The sequence below is a fragment of the Papio anubis genome, chromosome 1, assembly GCF_008728515.1.
Source record: "Papio anubis isolate 15944 chromosome 1, Panubis1.0, whole genome shotgun sequence".
Classification (NCBI taxonomy): domain Eukaryota; kingdom Metazoa; phylum Chordata; class Mammalia; order Primates; family Cercopithecidae; genus Papio; species Papio anubis.
This window is the reverse complement of record NC_044976.1, coordinates 192,375,510-192,384,883: the sequence shown is the minus strand read 5'-3', so window position 1 is coordinate 192,384,883 and position 9,374 is coordinate 192,375,510. Positions and strand designations below refer to the sequence as shown.

The following is a 9,374-nucleotide window of genomic DNA, read 5'->3' as shown; positions in this document are numbered from 1 at the left end:
TTTTTAGGTGGTATTAGATTGGTGACCCCCTATCATCTGACTAAAACAAACACAAATTCTTTACAGAAGAATGCACCATCACTAGGGATCTATTCCACACAAAATTAAATCAAACAAGAGTTCACTGAAAAAGCATGAAAGAAACAAAGCATTGTGGTTGAGAGCAGAAACAAACAGGTTGGAGAATCAGACCCACAGGATTTCAGACACTGGATTTATCAGATGCAGTATACAAAGTGAGTATATTTAATATGTTAAAGGTATAGAAGGTGTCAAATGCGTGAGCAAAGAGAAGAGAATATAAAATGACAGGGCAGATTTAAAGATTAAATAGAACTTCTATTTACTTCTTTAAAAAAAGGTATATTTGCAACTTAAAAACTCATTGAGTAGACTAAGCAGAAGATTAGAACCAGCTGAAAGGATATATACAATGGAAGACACATTGCAAGAAATTAGCCACAATGCAGCATAGAGAACAGAGGTTTAGAATTGAAATGAAGAAAAGGCCACAATATTTTTAAGAATTGAGAACTGACATGAACTGTCAGTTGCAGAAAGTCCAAATGAAACCCAGGCAGGATTTGGCTTGTATTGTTGCTGTGGCTATTTCTAGTGCAACACCAGCTTCAGATTCCTCTAACATTACCTTTGATGAGGGCTGGCTGCCTGAAAGTCTTCCTCAATGTCTGTATGCCACCCATGCCTCTTGCCTTCCCTGTACACCTGAACATCTGAGAGGCTCTCTCCTTGCCCCTTCCCTGTTTCTCTCATTAGATTGCGATTGTTTGTTACCTGGTGCCACTAGGCTGGTTTCAGGCATGCCCTGTGCATCCTGTTGTTAGAATGAGCCTTTCTCTTGGATCCTGCGCCACTCCCAATAGTGGAAGACATCTAATAATCTACTCCCTGGCGATTTCTTTCTGCTTCCTCTAGGGTTGGTTTTTGTTTGCTTGTTTGTTTTTGTTTTATTCCCAGCCCACCTGAGTCTTCATTTTTTACCTGGGGGTGACAGAGTTAGCTGCGCTTCCACAAGTGATTTTTTTTTCCCTTAGGGAAGAGGGTCTGGATGACCTTTCATGCCTTACCTGCAGCTGGCCTGCTTATCAAGGGATGTTCTTTCTGGTCCCTGGCCCTGCCTCCAGTTCTTCTCCCAAGCACCCAATTGATGTGCATGATGAAGAACCTCTGAGTGGGTGAAAATTCTCCTTGTGTCTGTGGCTCCCAGAGGTTCACTTGACCTTTAAATAGTTGTTTTAAAAAGAAAAAAAGCTGGGTGCAGTGACTCACGCCTTTAATCCCAACACTTTGGAAGGCCAAGGTGGGTGGATGACCTGAGGTCAGGAGTTCGAGACCAGCCTGGCCAACATGGTGAAACCCCATCTCTAATAAAATACAAAAAGTAAGCAGGTGTGGTGGTGGGCACCTGTAATCCCAGCTACTCGGGAGGCTGAGGCAGGAGAATTGCTTAAACTCGGGAGGTAGAGGTTGCAGTGAGCTGAGATCACACCATTGCACTCCAGCCTGGGTGACAAGAGCGAAACTCCATAACAACAACAACAACAACAACATAGCTGCCTTCTTACATACAAGTTAGGCAGCTCCTCTTCCTTCTGTGCTCTGCCACAGGTGACTCAGGGCTCTTGTCCCAACTGTCCTAGGAGGCCCCCACTTGAGAAATGAGCCAGCCTCTCCCTCAAAAAGCCTTCCCAAAACCTCTTACCTTTGTTAAACAAGGCTGGTTTTGATCCCTCTGTGGAGAAAAATTGGGGGGCTTAAGAAAGAACTTACTCTAAAGAATAGGTAAAATGTTATTCTTTAAAACTCAAGTTCTGAGCATAAAGCAGCGAGATTTAGAAATTTGTGTGTGATTTAAATGAATAAATCAAGAGGAGACTGCTTTTGCTTATCTAAGCGTTTGGAAGACGGAATGTGTATTAGTCTGTTCTCATGCTGCTAATAAAGACATACCCAGGACTGGGTAATTTATAAAGGAAAGAGGTTTAATTGACTCACAATTCCACATCGCTGGGGAGGCCTCACAATCATGGTGGAAAACGAAGGAAGAGTAAAGGGTGGCAGGCAAGAGAGTGTGTGCAGGGAAACTCCCCTTTATAAAACCATCAGATCTCATGAGACTTATTCACTATCACGAGAACAGCACGGGAAACACCGCCCTCATGATTCAGCTACCTCCCGCCAGGTTCCTCTCACAACATGTGAGAATTACGGGAGCTACAATTCAAGATGAGATCTGGGTGGGGACACAGCCAAACCATATCAGAATGGTTGAGAATTTCCATCTCTGCAGCTAAAAACAACAAGAGAAAACCAAAAACTTGGACTGGAATATCAGGTTGTTATTACCTGACTGCATAACCTTGGACAAGTTGCTTAACTTCTCGAAGCCTCAGTTTCTTCTGTTGTGAGAGAGGCTATTTAGAGCAGCTACTTTGCAAAGTCAAAGATTAAAAGAGATATAGTGTTAAAGTGCTGAGCACAGTGACCAGCACATGGTAAGCACTCAATCAATGTAGCTATTATGATTATTAACTCTCCTGATGTCAACGTCTTCTCATTGTATGTTGGTATTGGGTATATACCGTAGTTGTCCTTCATGGACTGGAGGACTGACAGTTATTGAGCAGGAAGTAGCACATCACTGGTCAGTGTGGACCTTGGGAACCTAAAACAAATTATACTACCTTAAAAATGCACTAGATTTGGTGCCCATTCGTTTATTTGCTCTTTATTCCCTTATGGAATGTGGATGGGTGATGTTGGCTGCAGAAGCTGGAAGGTTAATAATCAATCAATAATTGAGTATTCTCTAAGCCTGTGCCTATTTCATCACTGAGCATGGCTCCAGGGCTAAATTAGCTAAACTACTTACAGAAAAGAGATTCAGGGGAATGAATAAAAGGCAAGGTGTGTCAGGGAAAGAAAGAAGATATAGGGAAACAAGAGAAAGTAAAGAAAGATTTCTTGGACATGGTTGATCAGTCACTGTGTCCTGGTTTCCTGGAAAGACCCTAGAGAAAGTCAAATGATGAATTTGCTAACGCGGATGATCACAGATGTTTGGGATAAACCAGTTTCAAAACCACTTTATGTAAACCAATTTAATATTCTTTTGTGGCAGATTGATGGGCTGCTCTATAGATAAAATAAATAATAAATATTGCCTATCTTATCATCAATAGGACATATGACTATACTGCAGCAAACTTGCTAGCAAGCTAGGAAAATACAGTCCCAGAGGCCATTGTACTGTGAGGTGGATGCACCATGAATCATGCTCAGGAAGTAGTCCTGGCCACCCAGCTCACCAGCTCACAGGTATCTGCAGTCACAGTTTGAAACATGTTGCTGAAAGAGTGTCTCTCTCTGGTTAATCCTGCATTATAAGAAATGACTAACACCTTACAGAGTAAAATTAGAATTCTGAATAATCTTGACAAGTTGGAGAGGTAATTAGTCATAAACTGATGAAGTCACAGTCAAGTAAGGTCCCAGTAGTTTATTTAGTGAGAACACCTTCACAAATACATGAGTGGTGAATGAATGCCTGAAATAATACATTAAGAAAGAACTGTGTGCCCTTTTATGGGGAGCTATAGAAGGAATTTTCGTTATAAGCTGTTTAAATACCACAGTCTTGGGAAGCAGACAGACTCGAGTTGAATCATGGTTCTTCCACATCTGAGATGTGCCTTCTTGAACAGGTTCTTACTGCTGCTTCCCCTGGTTTTCTCATCTGTAAAAAAGGAGGTAATAATCTCTACCTTGTTGCAAGGATATACCTGAAGAAAAACATTTGTAGCAGACACTATTTTTTACCCATCCAACATCCATTTCATCCTTTCTACTGGTTAAGAAAAACTTAAAATTTTTATAGGCGGCTGGATACTCTCCCGGATGGTAACGCTAGCCCAGCTCAGGAGTAAATCCTAATCAGCCCTAGTGTACTATCACGGGAGTCTTCTCTCCATACACTTCTTGATAGATGAAACAATAGAAGTTCTTATGATTAAAATCAGAATTTTTCTTGTAGTTATTGCCCCCAAATTCCTCATTGAAAGAGTTGTGAAGTGCTTGATACCTAACTGCTATTCAAAAAAGGGATTGTCCATAACTCTCCATTATTGTTTACTTTTCTGTAGCTTTGGGATCTCCTGATCACCTCTTTTTTATGAAAGTTTCTCCCCTTTTCCATTAGATACCATTGCCTTCTGCTTTTCTTCTCAAATCTTAGGTTGCTGTTTCTCTGTCTTGGAGGACAGCTTCCCTTTCTCTGCCTGCCCCTTGAATACGATTATCTGTTAGGGGTCCATCCTTCGCTTTCTTGTCTCTTGTTGAACTCAGCTACTCCCTGGGCTTTGTGACTCTTAAATAATTATCTCCAGCTCACACCTATCGTTTCAGCTTCTAGCCATCATTCCAGTGGCCTATTGGACATGCCCACATAGGAGTCCTGTCCAACTCAACTCATATTTGTATCATTTCCTCACTCATTCCCACTGCTCTTCCTGCATTCCATTTATTGGGAAATATTATCACATCTCCCCATTGTGTCAAACCAGAAACCTCCAGTCACCAGTTGTTCCTCCGTCTCCCTTACACCCTGCATGCAATCAACTTGTTGCCTTAATATTCTCAAATAATATTCATCTGTCCTGACCCCTGAATCTTCACTGATACTGCTTTAATTTATCATTGCTAATTTTTATCTCTCATCTGGATTATTACAATAACCTCTTTGCCTGAATCTTGCTTTGTAGTTTCTGCTTTTATATTCCATCTTCTAGACTGTATGAGTAGAATGATATTTCTAAACTACAAATTTCATCAAATCACTTCTCTACTTTAAGCCTCCTTGATTTTTTGTAAATGTAAACATTTCAGCACAGTCTACAAGGCCCTTTTATAATTGACTCCAACAGTTGTCACTCTGACAACACCTTGGAGTCACCTAGAGTGATTAAAAATATGCCAATGCCCAGGCCCGACCGCCAGAGATTTTCATTTCATTAATTTAAGGTATAGGTATTTTTAGAAGCTCTCCAGGTGATGCAATGTGATGGAGGCTGATAACTGCACACAGCTCAATTTTCCAGCCCGAACAGCAGCTGCTTACTCTGCTTATCTCTTGGCTGTTGTACTAAATAATTTGCACTTTGTCGAATGGGTGATGTTTTCTCAAACTTAGTCTTTCATAGGTGCTGGAGAGGCCTTTTCCACTTCTCCTCACCCAATCCTGCCAGTCCGTAAGTCTGTCAACACTTGTCTCAGATGTCAGCTCCTCCATCCAGGAGGCTTCTTGAGACTGGGGAGTGTGTCTCACCGTGAACTTCCCACAATGCCACCTGCTTTTTTCTGGCATGGCCTTGACCCCAGTGGGTACTGGAATTGTCCATTCCTCACTCATGCATTGTGAGTTTCTTCAGGTCACACATTTTATTTTTGCATCCTTGTGTCAAGAATAGTTTCTGCAATAAATATTAGGCAAGTTAAAGAATTAATGGGCCTTGGCTGAAGCAGCATGGTGTATCAGAAAGAACACTAGCCTGAGTCTGAATCATTCTTTACTGAATTGAGCTATGGAGGCAGCCGCTATGATGGCCCCCAGTGACCCTGTGTCCTGCTATTCATTCCCTTCTGTAACCCCCTTTCCTCGAGTGAGGCTAATGAACAGAACACAGCAGACATACTGGGATGTCACTTTCAAGATTGGGTTGTAAAATGACTGTGGCTATGTTGGGTGGTCTCTCTTGCTTTCTCACTTGCTCACTCTGAGGGAAGCCAGCTGCCATGTTGTGAGCTGCCCTACGGAGAGACCCCCCATGGCAAGGAACTGGCCAACAGCTGGTGAGGAACTGCAGCCCTTAGTCTGACAGCCTGCAAGGAACTGATTCTGCCAATGATCACAAGTGAGCTTGGGAGCCGATCCTACCCCAGTTGAGCCTGCGGCAACAGCATCATTGTAACCTCATGAGAGACCTTGAGCCAGAGGCACCCGGCTGAGCAGTGCCCAGATTCTTGGATGACAGAAACTGTGTGATAACTAATATTTGTTGGTTTAAGCTGCTAAAGTTTGGGGTAATTTGTTACACAGCAATAGATAATAAATATACTGGCTGCCTAGCCTTAAGGAGTGGTTTAGATCTAATTCACTACACTCCAGATTCTTCATCTGTAAAACTGGGGACAATACCACCTACTCTACAAGGCTATTGTGAGACAAAATAATAAGGTGGAAATAAAAGCGATTTTTACAGTAAAAGTGCTACACAAAAGTGAGATTTCTATCTCCAGACGTATCGTAATTCAGATAGATGTCTTTTCATTCTTAATTGTTTAATATCAAGCATCATGAGATCCTAGAAGCAACAAGCTAGCGGTGTATGGCTAACCTCTTTCTATCTGATGGAGTGATCTTGACCAGCTGTGCATTTAATACTTCCTTTTTTCATTCATCAGCTAATAATTAACAGCTGTAGTAAAAATCACAGCATCCTCAATCCGTGCCTTAGTTCTCTTAAGTGCTTCTTTTCTCAAAAGAACTCTAAAAGAATAAAGGAAAATGGGTCATATATTCAAAGCCTTAGCAGCTGCCTCTGCCTGGAATCTGGGCTATGGAATGGGTAAAACCATCATGGTCAGCAGTAAACATTCAGTGAGGGCCTTCCCTTTGGCCTCCATTATGCTGACTCCTGAGAACGCAAAGAGCTGTAAATACGGACTCGGTTCCTATGGAGCTCATCATCTGATGAGAGTGATGGACCCTTGAAAAACTGCATGTGCTTGAAAAGCAGCCACCCCCATTAGATGGGCAAGCAGTGTCACATAGAAGAACCAAGCAGTGCAATATAGATAGCATATCCTTTCATCTTTAGGATGGAAGATTAAAATATCTTTCAATCTTTAGAAGTGCAGGAGACAGCCGGGATGAGTCTCAAGAATTGGTTTGTATTCTAACTAACTCTGTTCTATAACACGGTGTCTCTGACTTGAGAAAAAATGTCAAGGCATGATATTTGGATAGAAATTTTTAAAATTTACAGTGTTTTCCATCTCTATTACCTCATAGAATTTTTTTAAAAATCAGTGGTTCGTTCAAAAATTCTATTTGGGCACCTGTTATTTGCAAAATACTGTGCTGACATTGTGGGCAATAAGATGTGTAAGAAAAGACTCTTCTTTTGGCTGGGCGCGGTGGCTCATGCCTGTAGTACTAGCACTTTGGGAGTCCGAGGTAGGTGGATCACTTGAGGTCAGGAGTTCGAGACCAGCCTGGTCAACCTGGTGAAAACCCGTCTCTACTGAAACAAAAAAACAACAAAATTAGCTGGGTGTGACAGTGAATGCCTGTAATCCCAGCTACTCGGGAGGCAAAAGCACGAGAATCGCTTGAACCCAGGAGGTTGCACCACTGTACTCTAGCCTGGGCAACAGTGAGACTCTGTCTCAAAAAAAAAAAAAAAATTCTTCATCTTCAGAAAAAATAATAATAACAGCAACAACAATACAAGCTATTCAGTGTTAGACATTGTAGTAAGAGCTTCGATACTTTGTCTCATTTATCTTCACAAAATCTTTAATAGGTAAACTAAAAAAATTGTGTCAAAACTGAGAACTGTGGTTCAGGAAGAGAGAGCAGTTTTTCCAGGGTTATGCAAGTAAAAAGTGCCAGGACTTGAACAGTTCCCATGCTCTCAGGTTCTTTTTCTGAATCACTCATTGCACCTTACCACCTCCCAACCTATCTTTATTTTGGTTGTTGATAGCATCAAGTGACATTTTATAAAGGATTTTACAGTTCTATAAAACCATCTTCATGATCCTCTTATTCAATTATCACAACAAGCCTGTGAATTTATAGAGGAGAAAATAAAGGCCCAGGCTGCTTAAGTGACTTGTCCGAGGTCAGCCAGCTACTGTGGTAGGCCCAAAATTCACACTGAGTAACAGCACACAAGCCTGTCAAAACTTAAGGCAGGAATCCACCCAATATCAAAAGGCACATTGTTGGGTACTACACAAGTGTGGTGTAAAAAGGGATTTTGGTGGGGTGACATGAAGGGTCATTGCAGGAACTGAGTTTTTAAGAAGGAAAACAGCAGGTAGAGAGATGCCCAAAGGACATTTCTGTTGGTAAGCTGTGTAAAGTTGCCCATGTTGAGAAAGGGTATTTTTCTAAGAGTATGAAGATCTGGGTTCTACTCCCAACTTCGCCCTGAAGTCATATAGAATCCTAGGCATGTTTTGTGATCTCTCAGAGCCTGCTTCCTCACATATAATATAAGAGTGACAATGCTTATCCAGTTCTAAAGTTGTATTGTGAGAACTGAGGAGGTAATGTAGTAGTTTGAAAATTGTAGAGCACTTTATAAACATCAAGGCTTATTATCCCAACTATAATAAGATGAGTTCAAGACTCAGAGTCTTAAAGAACTTGCCTGGGATCACACAAGAAAGCCCGGCAGGCACCCAGGTGTCAGTGTGAAGCTCCTGAATGACCAGTCAACACTGCAGGGCCCTGAGTCTCAGTCAATATTTGGACAGACACCAATTGCTGAGTTTTCTGTCCATGAGGACATGCTTCTTCTTGGAATCATGAAGACATAAGCTAGCCAAAGAGAGAAACTTAACTGCACATGCATTGGTCCGAGCAAGGTGTATGGGAAGGAGTTTCTCAGGAATGGTCTCAGGCTTAGGACCTTCTTGCTCTGCAAAGATCAGGCACAGTTACCCTCTCTGCACTCCAACTCTCGTTTATAAGAAAGTTTACCCCAATTACATGACTTAGAACAGGAGTTCTCAAACTTTTTTATGGTAAAGTCCATGGACTTTCCTCAATAGTGTTGTCAAATACATAAATGGCATAAGGCTGCAAAAGAGACAAATTACATTGAAATGCAGCTATCAAATATTAAAATATTTGTGCTATAGGAATATATATGTCTTTATTAAAGTGTTAGATAAATATATGCAGCAGTATAGCTAATAACAATTAGTTTCCAAATAGAGATGAACATAAATGATATTTCAAGGTATCTGTAACAGCTGCAAAATCATACTTTAAAATATGCACAGTGATAAAGTTAGAGATATTACAACTTTACAGCCGTTTGTTGCCAATATTTGTAATTGAAAAACATCAAATTTCAATTAGATGCTAGTGAAATAAAAATGTCAGTTTTTTCCAAACCAACTCCATGTACATCACCCCTTCCCTACCTCAAATTTTATCTATGAATCCCGTGGGGCCTCAGATTAAAAAATGTTGGTTTAGAGGAAGCTGAAGAAGGCTTTTTAAAGGAAAGCAGTAAGTTGTGTAGGAAATATCACTGATGATTGCATTTAATATTTAT

The 9,374-nt window shown here is 41.0% G+C and overlaps 1 long non-coding RNA gene across 1 annotated transcript; it reads right to left on the bottom strand.

Annotated features, from left to right (window-relative positions):
* Nucleotides 1-2,139: 2,139 nt before the first annotated feature.
* Nucleotides 2,140-7,295, bottom strand: LOC110741900. The gene is made up of 3 exons (XR_002518906.2): nt 6,414-7,295; nt 5,138-5,489; nt 2,140-3,757 (listed from the first exon to the last, which is right to left on the bottom strand). It is a non-coding gene; the product is annotated as an uncharacterized LOC110741900 (long non-coding RNA).
* Between the last annotated feature and the right edge of the window lie 2,079 nt (nt 7,296-9,374).